The sequence below is a fragment of the Camelus ferus genome, chromosome 15 (assembly GCF_009834535.1).
Source record: "Camelus ferus isolate YT-003-E chromosome 15, BCGSAC_Cfer_1.0, whole genome shotgun sequence".
Taxonomy (NCBI): Eukaryota; Metazoa; Chordata; class Mammalia; order Artiodactyla; family Camelidae; genus Camelus; species Camelus ferus.
Window position 1 is genome coordinate 35,937,613 of NC_045710.1, and position 23,150 is coordinate 35,960,762.

Sequence of the window (23,150 nt, forward strand, 5' to 3'; positions counted from 1 at the left end):
GCGCCGGGCTCAAAAAGTCTAGGCAGTCGCTGCTGTTGAATTTCCTCTCTGGCTGTGACTGCAGAGGGGAAGGGACATCCCCTAAACCCCAAACCCAAATAAAGACCTATTCTCAAGCACGGGGAATTTTCTCTGTATTACTTTCTAATCCAGTGTGATCGCCCAGCAGAAAGGAAACTATTTTTTTCTTTAACACCCAGCCCTTAAACCCTTCTGATATGCTTCCCTTTAGATGATTATCATGTTTTCACCTAATATTAAATCTAAAGCCTTAAACCCCGCAATTAGCATGCAACCCTCCCAACAGAATCGCCTCCAAGTTTTATAATTGTAATTATAATTTTATTTCCACGTTAATGAATGACATTTTTTTGAATGTCCCGTTTATAATGAGTATTTTTATAGGATAATTTTGTAAAGGCAATTATGCAACATTAAGAAGTACATTACTATGCTTTTATTTTCTTCTGCTAATTGGAGCTGTTCCTCTTTAAAGACAATTTAAGTCCTAATAAATATGTCATTTTATTGATCATCAGAAAGAAACACAAACAAGCACCAGAAGATGTGCACTATGCTTTCCAAAGCCTGAAAAAAACAAATGAGTTATCCAGTGTTGGAAATGTGTATTTATGTTTTGCCTTTCCCCTAAAATGTAAAATAATTCCATATGCAAAGGCTCCACATCTGGAATACCACATGGAAACACATCCCCCAATACACCTGCACCTGCAGATCATTCTGTAGCATCAGACACATTGCACAGCTCTCCAAGGTAACTGAGGTGACTGTATCCTGTCTGACAGGGAAGGTTTTACGTGATGAGACCATGGTGTGTTTCAAACGACAGTAACGTAGAGATTTTTAACAAAGCTCCAAAGAAACACTGAATGATCTTCAGGAACAACATTTATATCAGAAAGAGTACCGGGGCACCTGTCTTTATTGTTCTTCATGGCCCATTTTTCATTATATCCATGTATTTTCGAGGATTTTAATTCTAACTCCTTTTAGAGTCACTCAGCACTACTTACGAAAAAAATCTGAGACTAAATGCTGATAGGTCTGTCACTATAAGTCAGTTACCCTGAGCTTCAGAGTGTTGGAATTCCAAAGCTCATTTTGCCTTGGCATCTATTTTTTAAAACACATCCCTGAAAGATTGAACTCTGTCAAGTTTTTTGCAATTTTTTTCCCCTCTCTTTCCTTTATTCAATATTGATTGACTATCAGGAAATAATAAAGTATTTTTCACGTTCTTTAAAATATATGTTGTTTTGTGCCCATTCTATCTATTTGGCCTATTTATTCCACAACATAACCCTCAACAGTCAAACTTTGTTCTTTTAAAAGAAAAGATTAGGGCTCAGAGCATTTATCAGAAAGAAAACAATAATAATAAAGCACCGACATCAAACCTGTGTATTGCACTACTGTTAACAGTCGAAACCTAGTCATCAATCATTAACTGATCAGGTAAATTACATCTTACAGTCCAGATACTCTGCAGCTGTACAATATAATGTGGTAAATTCAAATATTCTTATATGAAGAGATCTGTAATATGTACCGTTCTGTAAAGAAAAATTAAAGGTACACATTTTAAGTTATTTAATATACACACCACACACATATTTACACACACAAATACATAGCTGCATATGCAGAGGAAATTTCCATAAAGACATAAAATATCAGCTCATAGTGCTTAAATATGAGGAGGGGGGCTGAGTTCAAAGGTGGGAACACGGCATAGTCTTGTTAGGTAACATTTTGTATGTTTTTTCATCAAGTCTATGTATTACTTTTCTCATTTAAAATTAATTAAATGATGGCATCTATGTTCATTCAGATTTAAAAGGACATGACTGGTAGATGTTTTAAGCAAAAATGATAAGGGGAAAGGGGGAGAGACAGAGGTAAGGATGGCCTGTTTTTTTTTTTTTTTCATCAGAAGAAAACAGGGTCAGCGTGGGCGAGAAGAGGGCTGCCAGATGGAGGTTCTGGCAGTCTTGGCTGAAGACCTCCACGTCTCATATTACTTCTAGCCCCTTCATCTCTGAATGCAGAGAACAACACAAATTTACACGTGTTAAGAGCTTTACAACTTATAGTGACGATTCACCTAAATTTGCTCAGATTCTTAGAGGTAGGAATGTAAAGGACTGCGAAGTAAACGATTTAGCTGACCGCCTGAGCTTGGGCAGATTAACCCTTCCAAGCCTTAGTTTTCTCAGCAGGATGTAATTATCAAGCAGCACAGAGCTAAACCTGAATCTTAATTTAGGATGTTGTTTACCACCGCTTTGAGGACAAAATAACATGTATATCTTTATCAGTAATGGTGTAGGGCTAAACACGAAATGAAATTCATTTCCTTCCATTTCCTAACTGGCACAAGCTTATTTTATCCCAAAACCAGAGCCTGGTTTATAGAATCTATTTTGACTCTTTTTTTGTTGTTATTCAGATTCCTATACCTTTAAGAGATACAAACTTAAAAAAAATTTTGGCCAAATTAAGTCAAAGGTTTATAATATGCATGATTAAAGGATTTTTTTTGATTCACCCTAAATTATTCTAAATCAGTGGTTGTTGGGGGTTGAGTCTGCCTCCAAGGGAACATTTGACAGTGTAAGGAAGCATTTCCAGTTGTCACAACTTGGGGGGGAGGGGGTTGCTACCAGCATCTAGCAGGTAGCAGCCAAGGACTCTGCTCATCATCTGACAATGCACAGGACAGTCCCCACCACAAAGCGTTACCTGGCCCTAGATGTCCATGGTACTGAGATCGAGAAACCACGCTCTCAACACTAGGCTTTTCTACCTTATTTACAAAGACGTTAAAACGAAAGAAGTATTCTGTACTGTGAACTGTATTGTAAAGTGGCCAGGACATAAGTTTAGGTGGAGAAGAGCCGAGAACCGAGGACCTGGCCCTGGGTCACACCAAACTTAGGAAGTCACGGAGAAAAGGAAGAAACAGCAAATGAGGATGCAGATAGGAGGGAAAAATCCAACTATGGTGACCTAGAAGCCTACAGAAGGTAAAAAGCGTGTCAGAAAACACACTGGGGTCAACTTGCTCAAATGCTGTTAACAGGTTAAGTAATCTGTTCTCCAGTGATGTTTTTACTTAAACAAAAGGTCTCAGTGAAATTAACAATACAAAAGACTTGAGGGCCTTGTTCCCCCCTCATACTTGAATTTTTAAAGATGTGGCCAGAAAAGGTAATATTCACAGGGATCACTGGAGAGCTATTCGGGGGGGGGGGGGGGGGGTGATATGTGAAGAGGGGATGGCCTATTTTGTGACCCTCAAATTAAATTCTTAGGCTACCTATGGTCTTAGGCTGCTTTACAGTCCACACAGTTGGGCTTGTAAACAAGCAAGTGGTCAAATCCTATTTTGGACCACCCCGCATCACAGCTGGCAGGAAGGCAGAGTGCCACCGTACCCCCCGAGGAACGAGGTCAGAGGTTCTGGTCTCCAGGCCCCCACCCAGGCTTTCTATCCATCGATAAGGTTTCTGGGAACGAGTTTTCAGGACCAGCTTCAGGCACTCTCCCTCTGTGGCTGCTGTCACGCCAATTTCCACACTTCGCCAAGCCTGTGGTGTTCAGGGTCAGTGCAGCAGGGCTGAGATACAGAGCCACCTGGAACGCTATGACACTGGAGCAGCTTCAAGCCAAATGAATGCTCTTTTTTGACAGGGAAATATTGCAGGAAAGCAGGGGGGAGGGAAGGAGGAAGAAAGAGATCAGAAAAAAGAGCCACAGATCCACAGATCCCATTACGTACTCTGCGGTGTGGGAGAAGACTCCAAATCATAATTCTCCTAAAACTAGATAGATTTTTACAACACCAAGAGATTTTATAGCTCTCCTAGTCCAACTCCTCACAATTTCACAGATGAAGGATTTCGATGCAAAGAAGTTAAATAACTTAGCTTAAATTAAGTGAGAGTGGGATTCTATCCCATTCTAGTCAATGGGTGAACATGATACTGGCAAGTTTCAAGATTTGGAAAACCACCATAATTATCAACCAGAGTAAGAATCAGACGAAAAGGAAACGCTGATGTCCAATGAGAGACAGCGAATGGCTCCAAAGCCTCTTCCCTCCCACACTGATGCTGAGTTAAGTCACTGAAAACTTTTGCTACCCGGGAAAGACAGTATGGTCCTCCACTGGACATTTATAGGCTATGAAATACAAAAGAAGCAGCTTTGAGTCTCCTCCTTCCAGAAGAATGTGAGTGGTGGCTGAAGATTTTTTTTTAATGCAAATTCTCTTGGCTATATTTGCACCCACAGTCATGAATGGGGAAGTAGGAGGCATGAGTGACTTTTAAAAGACATATGTCAGGAAGTAATAAGCTCTGGTTGTGAGAGAATATAGAATAGGGAAATTATTCTGGACCATTCTCATTTTTTAAGAGTACCCCCCCCCCAAAAAAACCCCACAGTGGGTTATCTTAGTTTTAAATTTTTATTATTTTTGCTTTTATTTTATTTTATTTATTATTTTTGCATTTTCTTCCCTATAATGGCAGCCCTAGTTTGAGACATGGAGCACTATTAAACTCCTGTTAATTACTAATTTAATATTTGCAAGTACGCATGAGAGGTCAGAAGTGAATTAACTTCTAAACGAGTAAAACTTCACATGTTCTAAATCTTATGGTGCCCTTATTCTTCTTTGCTTTTTACACTGATGATTTCTCTAGGCATGTGTGCTTTTTGCAAAGTATAAACACAAACAAAAAACCCATCGCCTCATATAATCTTTTCAGTAACACTGTATTCTAAGATGTAATATACTAATGCTGAAGGATTAAATAACATCTATATCCATGAATCTAGCAACTGAATGTCTACAAACTGCATATTAAATGTTCTTTCCAAATCATAATGACTCCTAGTGCTTGCTCTAGAGTAGCTGTTCTCAAAGTTTAGTATGCATAAGAACTAAGAAGGAACATGTTAAATATCCAGATTTCTGGGCCCTTCCCTAGAGAATGATTCTCTTACTGAGATAGATCCCAAAAGTCTGCATCGTTAATAGGCACCCCATATCTCATTAATTTAAGAACCTCAGATCATCTTAGAGTTTCAAGCTGAGAATTCTTTTTCAGGAAAAGCCATGTCAACAGGATTTCTAAAGAGTGGAAATGAGAAGCTTTTTTTTTTAAAGAGTAAAATGAAAAAGTAGTGGGAATAGTGTTAACCGAGAGAGAAACTGGAACAGAGATCAATGTCACAGCAAAAAAAGAAAAATGCAGATGCTTTAGAGCTATCCATTAAGGAATAGCTTCCCAAATTGGATTTTACAACCTAAAGAATATTTTAGTTGAAAACATGTTTGAGCAAGAAAGCTTAATGTGCAGAGAAGAAATGTGCAAATGGTAGCATTTAGAAGAATAAATGACCCTTTTATAGATATGGCACCTGGCTGAACTGGTCCCTACCCTCACTACTGCCATCAGGAACCATAAAATACGCAGGTCGCCAAGCAGGGTGCTTTTACAGGTCCTAAGAATTCATTTGTACTGAGAAAGGTTTTCTTAGGATGACTCTCTAGATCTCTAGAGAAAGTAAGCTTTCCTTTATGAGATCAGAACCCATTAAAATCACATCAAAGCTTCTCTAATTATTTATGAGAATAAATTCACCCAGAAAGAAACCCCCAGTCTATTTCGCACACGGCAGTAACTCATGAAGACAAAGGGAAGTGCATTGTACAGAAATCCTCTGGTTATTTTTTGCTCCCAGCTGGCTTCTAGGTGGGCCAGTTTAAGGTCAAAGGGTAATGGTGCTGAAACATGCTCTTTGCTGACTAATTCTTTTAGGGTGTATACTGCCAGTCCCTAACTCAGTTTAAATTTTTTTCTGAGCTTTTCAGCAAACTATTCATTTCTTTTATTTTGACAGAAGGATGACTAATTGTTGATGTTGATCCAAACTCAAGTTTAATAAGGAACTGATTATTTCAGGATGCTGTAAGGAGGACAATGCCTTTTACCAAACAGGCATCTGTGACCTAGTATTTTTGATGGCTGACTGATGAAAAGCATTAATCAAAAAGTCATAGTCCATAGTCAAATCTGTTAGGAGGCAGAAAGAGAAGAAAGAAGGAAGAAGGGAAAGGAGCAAGGGAGGCAAAAAGAAAAAAAGAACAATTGGAAAAAAAAGAGAACATTACGTGTAGCTGAGGCTGGAAAATCTAGAGGGAGCTTGGAAACGATGGGATGAATAATTTCTGAAACGATTTCCTGCAACCAACTGCATTCAATTTGGGTCTAAAAAGATACAGGTACAGGCAATTATTTTAACAAAGGCATGGAGGTGCAAAAGAGCTTTTCTTTAAAAAAAATTAAATTTGTTATATAAATGACAAGCTCTTTTATCTTTCCAACTGGAGGACCAAACAAATGCTTACAGCACAGAAGAAATGGTCAATAAGCCTTAGTTGAGTTAGTCAATACGACTACTCCATCGCCTCAAAGTAAATCTATGAAAAAAAATTAATCACAAGCCCACCACTGTCACCAAACTTCCTATTGTTTTTGATGTTGTTTTTATTGCTTTGATATTCATTTCACATTTTTTCCATTTTTTATCTGTACATACACATGATTTTAAATAGTTGCAATAATAAAGATCTAGTTTTATAATTTAATGTAATGGCATTGACATTTTCCATCTTGACTTAGAATGTCATTATTATCATTCTAATAACAATAGTCAAACTGGTGTATTATAATTTACATAACCATTTTGTATTTTTTAGATAATAAATCCATCTCTATTTTGTGTTTCTGCTATTATAAATAACACTTTTTTCTTTGTATTTTTTTTCATAAGATAAATTCCCATAAGTGGGATTACTGATCTAAAGACATAAGTGTTTTTACAGATCTTGAAACAATCTGCCAAAGTACTTTTCAAAAGACTTGTTCTAATTTTCACGTTGTCTCCAGCCTGCTATGTTCTATTACATCTTCACGGGTGTGAACATGCTGTCTTTTCTATCTGGAGATGCCCTTTTCTCATTTAAAAAAAAACTTCTGGTAGACTCCTACACGTTGTTTTATATCAAGCTCAAATGCCACTCTTTCTTGCAGTCTTCTCAAAGCCACTAGGCAAAGTTAGTCATTATTCCCATTGTGTTCCCACAGCACTTTGTAATCGTGCCATTTTTAGCACTTATCAAATAGTTCTGTTAGTTGTAGTTGTTTGTATATTTCCTTTCCTTCTTCCTAGGTTATTAGCACCTGTAAGGCTGAGCCTCTGTTCACCTCATCCTGGGAACCTCAGCTTCTAGCACAGGGCCTGGCATGTATTAGACATTTACAAATGCTTGTGAAGTAAATGAGGAGGGAAGGAAGGAAGGAAGGAAGGAAGGGAGGAAGGAATGTGTCCATGTGATGCACACCTAGGTCTCCTGCTGTATCTCTGGGTAAAAGTAATCTTCTTTCATCAATTTTATTATAGGTCACCTAGTCATAGGAACATTTGTATTTTTGTACATCTGTTTTGCAATATTTATGTACTTTTTATATTTGTATATTTTATAGCTCTATATTTTTACATTTTTACTGATCTACTTTCAGGCCTTGTTGGCACAATTCTGTGACTGGTTGAGAATTAATTCTTTGAATCCTTTCGATAAAGACTTTTGGGTATGCCAGAGTCAGAAAATGTTCCTTTCTAGTTAAAATAAAAAAAAAAAAGCACCTTCTATGAATAAAATATTATGACTAGTGAACAGGATAAGAAACCACCTGTGGAGACTACAGCATGTACATGGCCCCACTGTAGTGAGAATAAAAAGTGAAAAATAATCACTGAAATGGAATTATTCATATATTATATATCACTTTATGCATTTGTACACATTTTGATATACACTCTCATTTTATCCTTACCCAAACCTGGTAAGAAATATAGACGAAGCAAGTATATCACAATGAAAGTTTGAAAGATACGGAATCTATAGCACAGAAAGGTGGCTGACAGGTGGAAAACCAGGGCCAGTCATCGCACATTTTGAATCACATTTTTGCCCTCATTCTAAATTATGAGACATTGCTGGGTTTTGTTAATTAACCAAACTGAGAAAATGAGCTTTAAAACAGTATCAGCTAGACTGGCAATTAAAAAACAAACAAACAAAAACTTTGCTGGCAACAGAATCATTTTTTCCAAAAGCATGCTTAAGAAAAACTCCCTATGAAAAATGAATAATACCCAACTCTTATTGAAATTGGTGGCAGATGGAGGGGACTGCTTCCCACCTACCTCGTGGCTCCTGGTAGTCCCATTTTCTTCATCCATAAAATGAGTATAATGGGAACACGTACCTTTTGAAATTTCCCACAAAGTATAGGTGATATGTAACACTTAAATACTATCATCATTAACTATTAACATGAAGGAGTTGCTGCTCGGCACTGTATAGACTGTTGCAAAGACTGTTGCAAGCGTACAATTCTACTAATTTATTTTTGATACAGCTCACTCACTATGGAAGCAATTAATGTTTCATATTAAACAGAGGCCAAAGACTTTGGCAAGGTGAATACGTATGGTTTTTCAAATTAGCTATTGATTCACACAAAGCCTGGGGAGGATGCTACGTTTCATTTTGCAAGGTACTAGAGCTTGCCCGTACTAGGCTTTATTTCAGTTGTTTTCTGGATGTGAACTCCAGGTCAGTCAAAACGAAAGAAGTTATTAGTGTGTACTGAGTTTAGTCACTTCCATAAATGCTGCGTTAATTGCCTTAGAGATTTTCTATGTCATTTCCATTCTGACAAGCATGACGGGTGGAGTTCACAAGCATGACACACTCCCAGGCATGTTCCAGCAAGCTGGCGACAACCTCATCCTTTCTCTTTCATCCAAGAAGGCATACAGGGATACAAGTGAGTGAGAGTGATGTTATCAGAGACAATCTTGAATCTATCTACTCTGTTTACTATTTAAGACAAATAAAAAAATTAAATTATTCACTCACTCTGAAAGTTAAACTATTATTATTAACACATTATTTAAAACATACTTCACATCTCATTGGTACATACCAGTATGTAACAAAATATGGTACAGGATCACCCCATGGCATGACCCAAGGAAATCTACCTGACGTGTGGAAAAATCAAAAGCTCAGTCATTCTGAAAGAAATGCATTATGTTCTAGAGACCACTACTACCATGGGAAAAAAAAGAGCAAGCATCACAGATTGTGTACAGTTTGAAAAGATGTTTACTTAATAATCTGCTACTTGTATCTAAATGAAGTGGTAAATTGTCTAGAATCCCAGAAGCCACTGAACATATATGTGTATCATAAGTAATCTACTATTTTTCTAAAACAGCAATTCTTAATTTTTTTTGTTTCAAGGAACATTTCACTCTTAAAAATTGAAGACTTCAAAGATCTTCTGTTTATATAGATTATTTACTGTATTAGAAATTAAAAGTGAAAAATGTTAAATATTTATTGATTTGTTTAAAAATAACAATAGTAAATCTGTTACACATTAACATAAAAACATACATTTAAAAACAATTGTATTTGGCAGGGGGAGGTAATTAGGTTTATTTATTAATTTTTTAATAGAGGTACTGAGGATTGAACCCAGGACCTTGTGCATGCTGAGCACGTGCTCTACCACTGAGCTATACCTTCCCCCCTAAAAATAATTGTATTTTTAAAAATAAAAGTTTTTGGAGAGTCCAGTATTATTTTACAGTTTTGCAAACATTTTAAATATTTGGTTTAATAGAAGACATTTGGTTGCTAATATCTGTTTCTGGATGCAATCTGTTGCAAAATTACATGTTAACTCCACTGTACTTTTGTGAAAAAAAAAATGAGAACAAAAAAGGCAAATAAGTACTAGTAGTATTAATAATATATTATAGTATTATAATAATATATAGTATAGTGGCATAATAATATATAATAGCATTATCATAATTAATAATTCATAGTATTATGAGAATAGTTTTGACCACACAAAGGTCTTCTAGACTCCCCCCACCTCCTGTCCCATGGTTTTGAGAATCACTGTTCCAAAATTTTCACAATATTTAGAAACTACATTCATTATTATCTTTTGGTGTGTTATTATTTTCGGTACATCCACGTATTCTTCTTGTTTCCCTATTTGAAAGCTTCCTAATAGAGAAGACTGTGTCTCACAGTCTTAGGCAGCGTTTACAGCACGGTAGGCCTGCCCAGAACCACAGTCTACCATCAACATATCATGTAATTAATTGATCTACTGATTAATTGAAACTCATGATGTCTTACGGTCCCTTAAAAGACCCTTAAAATATTTACCATAATAGTAGCATTTGTACAGTTTGTTAGGTTAGAAGCACATTATGTCAGCATTCTACTTAAACAGAAAGAGAAGCTAATTGTATCTGAATGTACTCCAGATGAAACAAAGTCCCCCCGCGCCCCTCCGCCAGGAAGCACCTGTGACTTTTGGAAGAGAAATGTTAAACGAGAAGCTAGAATTCTAGGGACGTCATTGTAACATTTTTTCCCGTAAAAATTTCCCTGATGCATTAAGACAGACAATATTTCAATCTGTGTATTTGGTTGTAGTTTCATAACTATGAAACAATTGAAAGCTAATAACATGGAAGGAAATGACAGTTTGAATTAATTAAAAACTGACATTTCACATTTATATGCATGAGAAAAAAAGCAACAACTATCATTATTATTTGTATTTATTCTACTTCAAAATCAGATCCTTTGAGAGACACCCACATGGTAACTCAGAAATGAAACAGTTTTACATTTACCCCTGCTGAATTGCTGCAGAGTGGGATGGTTGGCAAAATATAAATTAAAGAATGCAACAGTCCTCCTAAATTAAAGGCTTTATTACATAATAAATAATTTCTTTGACTCTTACAAAGTGGTTCTATTATTTTTGAATCTGGGAAAACCCACAGAGAAAGACTTAGTGCCTGCCACTGTCTTGGTAGTCAGACAAGTGTTTTGACTATTCTGTCATAAAAACAGTATATGGTTTAAAAGAAAAAGGCTCTTCCTTGCTAAAATCTGAGTGGATAAACAAAATAGCTGCTGGATTAGGAAATGAAAAGAGGGGTCACACATCTGATTAGCTTTTCCTTTGTCACGATTCATAGGACAGCAGATACGCTAGTTGCCTCTTACTTTCAGAGGAAATCTACACTACCTATACTCATGGCTGAACCACAAAGCACAAGGCCTCAAGGCTCAGTGACTCCATAACCAGAATACTCTCAGGTATTTCATCCGATACTGATTTTGCTCCTGACCCACAGTGGGTAGAAAAGGAGCCCCCACATCTGCCTATCTTACCTGCGGACACTTAACAGTAGATTGAAGTGTCACTATGCAAGTAAATTTGGGAAGCAAAGGATGGGGGGAGATTTGTCGATGGTTAATATTTGAACTGTAAAAACAAGTGTCTGAAATTTTGATTATTGACAAATCTTAGTTGATACCATTCTGTATCATTCAACAGAATTAAATAAAGAAGCTCAAATAAACTAAACTGTAGATGTTGAAACTAAACTTATAACAAATTAATTTAAAAAGCAAAGCTATTATTAATTAAAAAGCAAAAGTATTATCAATTGAAAAGGCTACCCCACACCAGTCAGATAGGATTTCCTACCACTCCTTCACGTGCACATGCAGTGGGAGCTTAGTGACACTGCTTAGTAGGATGAGGCAGTCAGATTCCATGCAGTTTGAATTTTAAGTTAATTGTAACTCTATGCTATTTTTAGCTTATAAATGCTAAGGTTGTTTAATTTTTAATAATATGGTAGGTAGCCTTTAATTGTATCATGAAAATTCAACTTCAACAACTTGTGTGTCATCTGCCTATAAAAAGCAAATAAAGGATGTACACTGCTGGTGCAGGTTGCAATCCATCAGCTGGAACCTTGGGGGTCTCAGAGCCAAGGATTTGTATTTGAAAATCACAGCTCTAAGGCTTATTAATCTCCATTTTAAAAAAAAGACCAAATAAGTCATTCAACAAATAAGTATTCGGTCTACTAAACCGCAAATCTGTTTAAGGCTCTGGATACAATGGTGAACAAGGCAAGGCCCTGCTCTAAGACAGTCCATCTTCTAGTTAGGAAAACGTCAGAAAGCCAACAGCCACCCATCACACCACTGTCAGCATCCTTCAGCCAGAGATCACTAGGAATACCTTCAGTTGAACAAGCTGGGTTTATTAATTGTTGTAGCAAGAGAGAACACACATCGCAGGGAACCAGGACGAGTCTCAGGAAGACGGTGTTAGGAAAGACTTAGTAAACAGTTTGGGCTTGTATTAGTGGAGCAATGTTAAAGAAAGCCGGGCTTTGCTCATACGACTTAATAAGAGACAACCAAACAACCCAATTCAAAAATGGGCAAAAGACCTAAACAAGCAGTTCTCCAAGGAAGACATACAAATGATCAATAGACACATGAAAAAATGCTCAGTATCACTAATTACCAGATAAATGCAAATCAAAACTACAATGAGGTATCACCTCACACCAGTCAGAATGGCCAGCATTCAAAAATCCACAAATGACAAATGCTGGAGAGGCTGTGGAGAAAAGACAACCTTACACTGCTGGTGGGAATGCAGTTTGGTGAAGCCACTGTGGAAAACAGTATGGAGATTCCTCAAAATACTAGGAACAGACTTACCGTATGACCCAGGAATTCTGCTCCTGGACATATATCCAGAAGGAACCCTACTTCAGGATGACACCTGCACCCCAGTGTTCATAGCAGCACTGTTTACAATAGCCAAGACATGGAGACAGCCTAAATGTCCATCAACGGATGACTGGATAAAGAGGAGGTGGTATATTTATACAATGGAATACTACTCAGCCATAAAAACTGACAACATAATGCCATTTGCAGCAACGTGGATGCTCCTGGAGAATGTCATTCTAAGTGAAGTAAGCCAGAAAGAGAAAGAAAAATACCATATGAGATCGCTCATATGTAGAATCTAAAATACAAAAACAAACAAAAAAAAGCATAAATACAAAACAGAAATAGACTCATAGACATAGAATATAAACTTGTGGTTGCCAAGGGGGCGGAGGGTGGGAAGGGATAGACTGGGATTTCAAAATTGTAGAAAAGATCAACAAGATTATACTGTATAGCACAGGGAAATATATACAAAATCTTACGGTAGCCCACAGAGAAAAAAGTGTGACAATGAATATATATGTGTTCATGTATAACTGAAAAATTGTGCTGTACACTGGAATTTGATACAACATTGTAAAATGATTATAAATCAATAAAAAATGTTAAAAAAAAAAAAAAAAAGAAAAGAAAGGAAGAAAGCCGGGCTTTGTTCTGGACTGGATGCTGTCAGGAAGTGGAGGTCATCCTACAAATGATCTGGGTATCTCAATAAACCTCATCTACAGCAAGAGCAGACTAGAGCGAGGCTGGAGCTATGACTGGTAGATAAGGGGTGGTCACTCATTTGACCCAAAAGATGGTTTCGCATTTTGTGGGGGTGCACAGTGACCTTGATTTCAACTGTTTTTAAACAAAATAATAATGTGGTCCTGTTCCGTTTCACTTGATCTTGGTCTCAGAGCAATCTGCCTCATGTTGGTGTTCTGTGAGATTGTTTCTGTCCAACTGCAAATAATGTGATATACCTGTGAGCTTCAGGCCAGCTTCTAATGACACTGAGGCCTCACTGTGTGGATTAGGCCAGTTTCAAGATTTCTGGGGCTGCTCTTTTCTTTCAACCATTGAACCAATGAAGCAATAAATAAACAACACAAATCAAAGGGTGACAGAACAGGGTAAAGTGGAGGGTGCTTTATATTGGATGTTGGTGGAAAGGCTCTTGGACTTGAAGAACCAAAAGAAGTCAACTTGTGACCTCAGGGGAGAGCATGCAAGTTCTAGGGAACAATTATGCCAGGGCCCTGAGGTTGGAAAGTGTTTGTAGTGTTTGAAGGACAGAAAATAGATAGTGTGGCACCCAAGAATGGTCAATGAGCAAGAGAGAAAGCAGGAGAGATCAGATGGGAGCGCTGTAGGCTAGGTAGGGGACTGAGACTTCATCCTAAGTGTAATGGAAAATCATCGAAGGTCTGAATAACAGCACTTTATTTACACATTTTAAAAATCCTCCTGAGTGATCAATGAAGAATGTGTTATGGGGGTTGCAGAGTAGATGAGAAGCAGAGAAATGAGTTAAGGTTTTGCAGTGTAGGCAGGAGATGACAGTGGCTTGCCCGAGGATGGCAGCGGTAGGGGTGAGTAGAAAGGACTTTTTCGAAGTCAGTGTGGTGGAACTTACTGATGGGTTAATCTGGGAGGTGGGGAGCAGGGAGGAATAAATGGAGGATGAGTTTACTAGTTATTAGATTTTTAATGTCAGTGATAATCTTTTTCACCATATCATGCCTAATTCCTGATTCACAAAGGGCCCTGGATGTGGAATGAAAGGATCTAAGTGGTGGCGATTGTTGGCACAAGTAGCAAGCTTCACCATTGTCTACATTTATTAATTTACAGCTGAGGGCTGGTTCCTAATTCTCTCTACTGGCTTGTAGGTAACTCAGTGATAACAAAGTTTGGACAGACCAGCTCAATCAAGGTAGTATTGTCATAAATAAGTACTAAGTAAATGTCTCCTGCCTACTTAGCAAATACATGTAGAAAATAAGTGGATTTAAAAACACAGATCTGGAGAAAGTTCTTTTTAATAAACAGAAAAATAATAGGTGATCAGTTATAGAAGATATAAATCCCGAAGATTCTGAATTTTGCCCCCAAATGCCTTTGATAGGACATCTAACCTTATGTCCTTAACTCAAGTGAATGGTACATTTGCTTATCTTGGAGGGCTCTGAGAAGAACTGGCTGTGATATTTGCTGCCTCGTGTCATCCTTTGAAAGTCACAGGCCCATCAGATGGTCTTATCTAATTTCCTGCCCTGAACCCAGGGAGAACCATCCTCAGCAACACACAGCGGCTGGGTAATGAGGGGTGGGCAATAAACCACCACTTCTCCAGAATCACACTGGGACTCCCGCCTTTTCTCTCATAAGAGGAGCCCCTCAGGAAGCAGTAATGAAGCCTAGTAAGGGGGCACTTCTCATTAATGCCTGTGGAGGCGCATGGCTGGAGCCCAGACTTCCTTTCCAGTGTGATGATGATTCCAGCAGCCTGCTTTCTTATTTCAGAACCCAACAGTTCAAAATTTTATTATGTGTAGGCAGAATCCAGCAGGCAGTTTCTTTCTTTCTTTGTCTCAGATATGTTCAAAGCAATACGACCAATAAGAGGTTTAGTTTTGGAATGTTCTAGGAAAGCACTAGAGTAATAGCTTCCATCCACAGACAACTGGCAGCTGGCACAGTACCAGATTATTCAACATTTATCTCATCCAGTGCACTTTGACTCTTGAAAGTCAGAGTATGCTTAAACTACAGTGCTGAGAGTTGGGGGAAAATTCCGCCATCTCAGAGGTCACGTGGTCACAACCTGCTACGGGCACGGCAAGCCACATGAAATCATCACAGAGAGGGGAACTACTTCAAGGAACCAAAGGTAGAATGTGGTCATCCTGCAGCCCAGAGGCAACCCCACAGCCATTAAAATGACCCCCTGGACCGGTCATGCTCATTCACTCTCATTCAAAACAATCATTTGATGATATGGGCAAACTACAGAGTGCTCTGCTTTGTGTAAGGCAAAAGGTGAGAGCGAGGGTCTAGAAGTTAATACACAGATTAGCAGTTTTCTTTCACTCTGCTCATGGCACCGTGGAAAAATCACCGAAGTGTGAAAAACAGGATTCTGTCACACCAGTGCCTCACATCCAATGCTGCAGGAGAGTAAAATATCGACATGTTAAGGTGTAGTACTCCTAATTTCACCCAACTCAAAGGAATGACTGAACACTCATGGGTGACATGAAAACACCTGGAGAAGGGAGAGAAAATGATCTTTCTTTCCAATCTCCTTCTCACCTTTGGATTTCTTATAGCTAAGGATACACATTTCTTGCAGTGATTGAAGAGGGTGGTAACATCTGTCAAATCTGTAAAGTCAAGACATGAAACTCATTTTTAAGATCTCAGTAGAGGAGAAAAGTGGGAGAAAGGTAACTTGTAATTTCTGTCAATTAGATATGCAGGAATAACTAAGTGAAATGAATGCTTTAAAAAAAACAACACCTTCCTTCCTTGACTTTTTAAAAATTGAAATTTTGCATTTCAATAACATTGTCATTTGTAATTATAGGAGTGCTGAAACTTTATTTCCCTTTTTCTGAGTCATAAATTTGTCTTCTGAGAAAATAAAATCTTTTACATATAATTATATATTTAAAAAAGCAGTGAAGTCTAGTAATTTTCATCATATTTTCAACAAGCAATGTACCTGAAAAAAAGGAGAGGAAAGAAAACAACCTATATTTCAACTATGGACAGCACTGTGCTGGATAGTTAAAAAAAGTATTTAGGGAGTTGGAGTGCATGCTCCTCGGGTCTCATGACTCTGCCAAAATGATGGGGTGATTTCCGGAAATTCACTAAACCTTTCAAGAAAAAATTTACTGGGCACCCACAATGGGCAATGATCTGCGCAGGGAGCCGGGAGTGGGGTGGGGGTGAGCATGATGTGCAACTATAAATGAGATGCAGAATATGCCCCTGAGGACCTCACAGTCAGGAAGGGGAGAAGACGTATTGTTTTCCACCTTGCACTAAAATCATTTGTGTATAAGAGCATAAAAAGTAGAGATGAGTATTATGGAATTTCAGAGGAGGAAGAAATTACTTCTTACAAGCCAGGGTCAGGGAGAGATTCTAGATGTAGATATAACTGACTTTGCTGGGAAATCCTTGGAAATGTACAGATGGTGAAAGGATTTTATCCTCAAAAGCAAGAATGGCATAAGTAAAGATATGAACAAAGTATGGTGGACCAATAAAGTGTTCAGTTCACCTGAGTGGAGGGGAAGACAGTAGCTGGACAGACAGACTGGTGATTTATGGTAAGTGGTAAACTAAATAATGGCCATCTGAAGATGTCCACTTCTTAATCCTGGAATGTGTAACCATGTTACTTTACGTGGCAAAGCAGACTTTGCAGATGTGATTAAATTAAGAATCTTGAGTTGTGGAGATTATCCTAGATGATCCTGGGTTGTCTGGGTGGGCTCAAGGTAATCACAAGTGAAAGAGAGATAGTCAAGGTCAGAGATGACGTGATGAGGAAAGCAGAGGTCCGAGTGATGTGAAGAAGGGGCTGTGACCCAAGGAGAGCAGGTAGCTTCCAGAAACTGCTTAAGGCAACAGATTCCTTGCTAGAGCTTCCGGAAGGAATGCAGCCTCACAAACCCATTTTAGATTTCTCACTTCTAGAATGGTAAGATAATACATTTGTGTTAAGCCACTATCTTTATGGTAATTTGTTGCAGCAGCGACAAGAAACTAACATGGAGTGGAATATTTCGAATACACTATGTTATAGTATCAGGAATGATTTGCCCAACCCTTCCTGGTTGTCCCACAACTTTTACTCACTCTTTGATTACAACACTCATGTTGTATTTTCATTTTTTAAACTATATTTACCTGTTTGTCTTGCTTGAGTTACCAAGAGGATAAAAGTAGTATTAACAAAACAGAGAAAACCCAGAAAGAGAAAGAGATTTGGGAGCAAGATGTGGAATTCTTTTGTGAACACGGTACATTTGAAATGTCAGTGGGTCAACATGGTGGGTGGACAGTTAGAAATGGAAACTCATGCCTCCTACTTAGAGATAAAGGTGCATAACCCTCAGAAGCAATTACTAAAGTTTATTATGATAGCTCATAAAAGAGACTCACTGAAGTGTGGCTATTGACCACTGAGAAAATTTAAGTGGTATGTATTCATGAGAAGGGAATTATTTAATCAGGATATTTTGACATAGGTTGTTGGAAGAAGTGATTTTATAGTATTATTAGCTAAAATGCCATCATTTCAACTAGCTTGTGGTTATTCATAAGCAAAGTACAAGGCAATCTACTATAGATGAATTCACAGACAGAGAAAAAGACCTTCTAAAGAGAAGTATCTCACCCATAAGTTGTCTGATCTCTAACCTATTTTTCACAGAACATTAATACTTCAACTATGCAAAGTTTCTAAGTACCTACTAGGCAAGGCATGGTTCTTTGTTCATCTTGTATCTCACGCAGTCTTTGTTGTTGAGAAGCTTATTATTTCCTTTTAATGTAAAGTGTGTACTTCCCCAAAGCACCACATAGAGAGAATTGCCCTAAATTACTTTTCCCCCAAAGGTATGTAATTTTAAGTCCCCCAAAAGTGTACACGTCCTAGCCTTAGCTTATGTCCATTCCCTGGGTTTATCTCTGAGACTAGGGAGGGCCAGAGGACACTTAGTGCCTGGGAGCTTGGGGAATGGGTGATGGGGATGCAGACGAGATTTCACACAGGAGGGAAAAAAGGTACCGGAGGATAAGTAAGGACAATGAAAACAACCTTTGCCTATTTCAGATCCTGGGTTGGCCCAAATTACCACCACCACTTCAGGGATTTTATAAAATGCTGCTGCATTGCTTTTGCAAAAAGACCGCTTGGTCAGCAGAGTGGGATGACCTCTATAAACAGCAATGCCACGATGTCCAGCTGTCAAGCAGAAATTTCCAGGCCAGCAGGGCACGGCAGTCTCCACTCTTCTGTCCCAAAGTGCAAACCACACAGGTCAACCAAATAAGTGAAGGCAAGGCAGGGCTGAAACCTTTAACTACCCTAAACTCTGAAAAGATGATGGTACGTCCCTCCCTAAGCCAGGGTTCAACACAGCTCCCAAGAACAACATTCACTGCTATCTTATAAATGATGTCTCTGAATTTAACCAAGTAGTTTATGATCAGTGACCCCTGATGCTGTGTAATAAAGAGGAAGGCCTCTACCACATATAAGTCTTACGTACACAAACACGTGCAAATTTTTAAAATTGTAAAATACGTGTAATGGATTCTCTCCAAATCATTTCCCACAATACGTACTAGGTTGCTTTATTTTGAAATATCAAACTTTTCCCCCAAACAATTTTGTTTTGGAAATACAGGTTTTTGATACCTAAAGCACATGTGAATTGAAGCATATCACTGTATGTAACAATTAAAAAGTAAAATGAACCAAATTTTGCTGAAAACCATTCTAAAACACATTACTCACTTCCTTGCGTTCTTAATCAAAGGATGCTGAATGTAATTTAACCTTTTTTTTCAATTATGACATGGGTTTCATTATTATGAATACTAATTATTCTGTGGCGCTGGGACACACGGAGACTCTTAGGGATTCTTGTCTACACATGAAGTGGCCTAGCTGCCTTTTTTTTTTTTTCATTTTGAGTCAACTGTTTATAAATTTTCTTGGGCCTTTCTCATTGGCATGATGTAAACATTAGTTGCCCTTTTTTTTTCCTTTGTAGTCAGTACCTGCTTCCATTTGACTCCTAACCAACAAAGCAAGATGTTCCCAACGTGCCAACACTGTGGGGAATCCCCTCGCCCTGGGGCACTAGACCAGCGCTTCTTGAACTTTAATGTGCTGCACTTCACTCTGGGGTCTTGTTAAACTGCAGATTCTGATTCACTAGTTCTGGAAAAGAAATGAAAAATCTGCATTTCTAACCAGCTCCCAGGGTGATTTAACCCTCTGCTGCCAATCTTTGGAACACATTTTGAATATTAGATTTTCAAGATATTAAGATATCCGTGTTATTTTAGAACTGTGTCTATATAATATCAGATTCATTATTGTTTGATAAATAATGAGGAAGTGAATCAGGAAGTAATACTTCCCATACGAGATAAGTACTCAGGTAGTTAATCAGGAAGTAAAACAATACTATAGTCAAATTTATCCATGTCAAGTTCTAGTAAACTGCTAGGAAAGTACAGTTTGTTCTCAGAGTTCCTGCCTCTTTGTGCAATATATATCCATTCTTAGTTCTCCTACCCCCAACACACATACCTAATAGAACACACATGCGCACACATAGGCACAGATTTGGACATATATCATCTTCATATTTTTTAACTTCCAAAACCTCCTCTGGAGAGGTTGAGATTAATTTATACTAAAATGTAAATGACTTGAGTATAGCTTAAAGAGCTATTTCCTACCCACCTCCAAAGGGGGAATTTGAATTTTCAAAAGAAATCAAACTCTATACGTAATGGAAGGAAGTCACTAAAGAAGGCTTTTGTCTTTTTAGTGATAAAGCAAGTGACAGATTTAAATAGAGGCCCTCTGAGTACATCCACATCATGTTATGTTAGCAGTGAACATCTCCTAATTGAGCAATTGCTAACAGTTTTCCTCTATCTGTGCTGTAATATTTCTCCACAGTGACAAACTGCTTCTAGCCTAATATGAGGACCCCTTGAGCACAGAAAATCCCCACTAAAAGTGCAAGCTATACAATTGGTCAAGGCTAAAGTGAGACAAACACAAAAATCAACTTAGCAGCTCATTTGAATCTACACTGTGCTTCTTTCCAAGGGCAGACAAGATTCATCATCTACTTGGGAAAGAATAAAACGAAGTCCCAATCTCCATTAAACATCTGTGTAATGAAAAGAAATGGAAATTGTCTAACTAGGGATGATTCAAATATCTAAGTAACAGTACCAATGAAAGCAGATATCATACTAGCTTTTGATGCAATATCTATTTTACTAATTTAATCTAGTGCAACAATCCGCTATTTCCTCCACACCTTGAATTAAATCAGTGTTTACCTCTATGGAATTCTGAACGGAATCGATGACAGGTGCTCACGGAAAAAAGGTAAGGCATAAAATGAGACAGTCAACATAATTTTGACAGATTTATAGGAAGCCACCCTGTACCAACATATTCCTAAATAACAGAGAATCTGAAGAAAATAGCTCCAGATGATATTCTAGGGAGTCTAGAAGCATTTCTCCCAATCACAGGATATCAGTGTGATGACAGGCACACTAAGGGAGTAAGGATCTGCCTTTCCTGACCCGACAGATCGTTCACTGTGAAAATAACCTTAAATCAGCTCAGAAAGCTGAGCATAACACTGGCAAGCAAGACATTCGGAGCTACAGGCAAGCTCTGGCAGAATGTGCAGCAGGCAGCTACCCAGAGAAGTTTCCACGTATGCTTTCTTGGTCATCCAGGAGTTCCCCAATTGTGAAAGTCAGACAACAGAACCTTGATTTCAGATAAGATAAGATAGAATTGTTATCTTCTTCTCACAAAAAACAAATCCAACAAGTCAGCACATTTTGCTGAAAAAGAAAAATGTGTAAGCATGGCAGTGCCTTCCAAGTCGCAGTCGCTGTGAGCCAGGCTGCTGAGTTGAACGGAACTGGCTTTGAGCCCTAGCCTAAGAAAGCATGGCTATTAAACATCTCTAATTTCAGTGTCCTCATCACAAAATGTGGGTAGGAATAAACATCTACCTCCTAGAGAGGTTACAGGATAAATGAAATCATATTTATAGATTGTTTAGCAAAATGACCACTCAATAAATAGTATTTATTACTACTCCCATGGAAAGCAATCACATTCAAGCTTAAATTTTATGGTCTCTTTCAGCTTGCTTGAAAATTAAAGGGGATGAATTAGATGCATACTAAAATTGTGCAATCACCAGAGGCTGAAATGAGTTAAAATATGTAAGGCATTTAGAGGGTGCCATAAAAGAGTACGCTATTATCATAGAGCGACGTATAATGGGTTAAGAAGATGAACTTTGCAGCCAGATTATTTGCAGTCATATTCCTGTTCTATCTCGGACCAGCTGAGTGCTTTTGACAAATCACTTGAACTCTCCACCTCAGTTTTCTCATCTCTAGAATAAGGATGATAATAGTAACACTCACTTATTAGATTGTTGTGAAAATTAAATAAGTTACTAGATGAAAAGAAGTAACTGGCACCAATTAAGTTCTATCTAAGTATTAACACATATCATCTTGTTTGTTTCATTTTATAGCATATAAATTGTTGCAGACAGACCTTAGCGTGATCTCTGATAATTTCTGCCTCCTGGTAATCCCCTCCCTTGAATGTTGACAGGTCCCATGACTGGTTTCTAGCTAATATAAAATGACAAATGTGTCACATCCTAGATTAGGTGATGTTACAAAGACTCAGTCTTAGGGGACTGAAGTGAGATACTCTCCTGCTGGCCTAGAAGAAGCAAGCTCCTGCCTCCCACGAAGTGAACTGCTAGTGGAGAGGAACACGTCGCAGGGAACTGCAGGTGGCCTCTCGGAGCTGAGCGCCTCAGTCCTACAACCAAACAGAACTGAATTCTCCCAACAACTGTGTAAGCTTGGAAGAGGATGCTGAGATTCCAGAAAGGAATGCAGCCAAGCCAACACTGCAACTGCAGTCTTGTGGGAGCCTGAGCAGAGGACCTAGGCTCCTGACCCACAGAAACCATGAGATAATAATGATGATAAGCCTACAAGTGTGTCCTATTTGTCACATAGCAATAGAAAAACCAATACGCATGTAAAAATCATGTGATGTAAAATCCATATAAAAATCAAAGGAAAAAACAGGGAGATGTGGAGAAAGTTTATTTTTTCAGTGCCCTGGTATATTTTTGATATTTAATTATACTAAGAAATGTGGGTCCAGTGTTAGTTCCAGGTTGGATCCTGACCAAAGCCATTGCTAAGTCTTTCTTTGTTAATTACACTGAGGATAGAGAGACCTAAGCTTGGTCTACATTCCTCCTCTCGGCCTTATTTTTGCTGCTGCCCTTCATGAATGGCCAGATTATTAGGATGTCAGTGATGTTAGTTTTTCTAGCTTCAGATTCCAGTTCAGAATTTCTACCAAAAAGGTATGGACTAAAAGGCCTTTTTGAGAGTGGGAATGGGAGATTGAACTGTTTGTTGTTTAATATAAAAGGTTAGTAGGTTTTGCTGACAAACCTTATCCTGATTATTACTGGCTTTCTGAGGATTTCCCACTCTCCTTCCCTCATTTTTCTGCTCTACTTTGCCTTTCAGAGAAGCAGACTGGGAACCAAGGGATTTGTGTACTGGT

At 38.2% G+C, this 23,150-nt stretch overlaps 1 protein-coding gene across 33 annotated transcripts in view; it reads right to left on the minus strand.

Moving 5' to 3' along the window:
- Positions 1-23,150, minus strand: part of NRXN1 (neurexin 1) — a 1,021,444-nt gene that overhangs the window by 53,632 nt on the left and 944,662 nt on the right. The gene's annotated exons all lie outside the window — the stretch shown is intronic.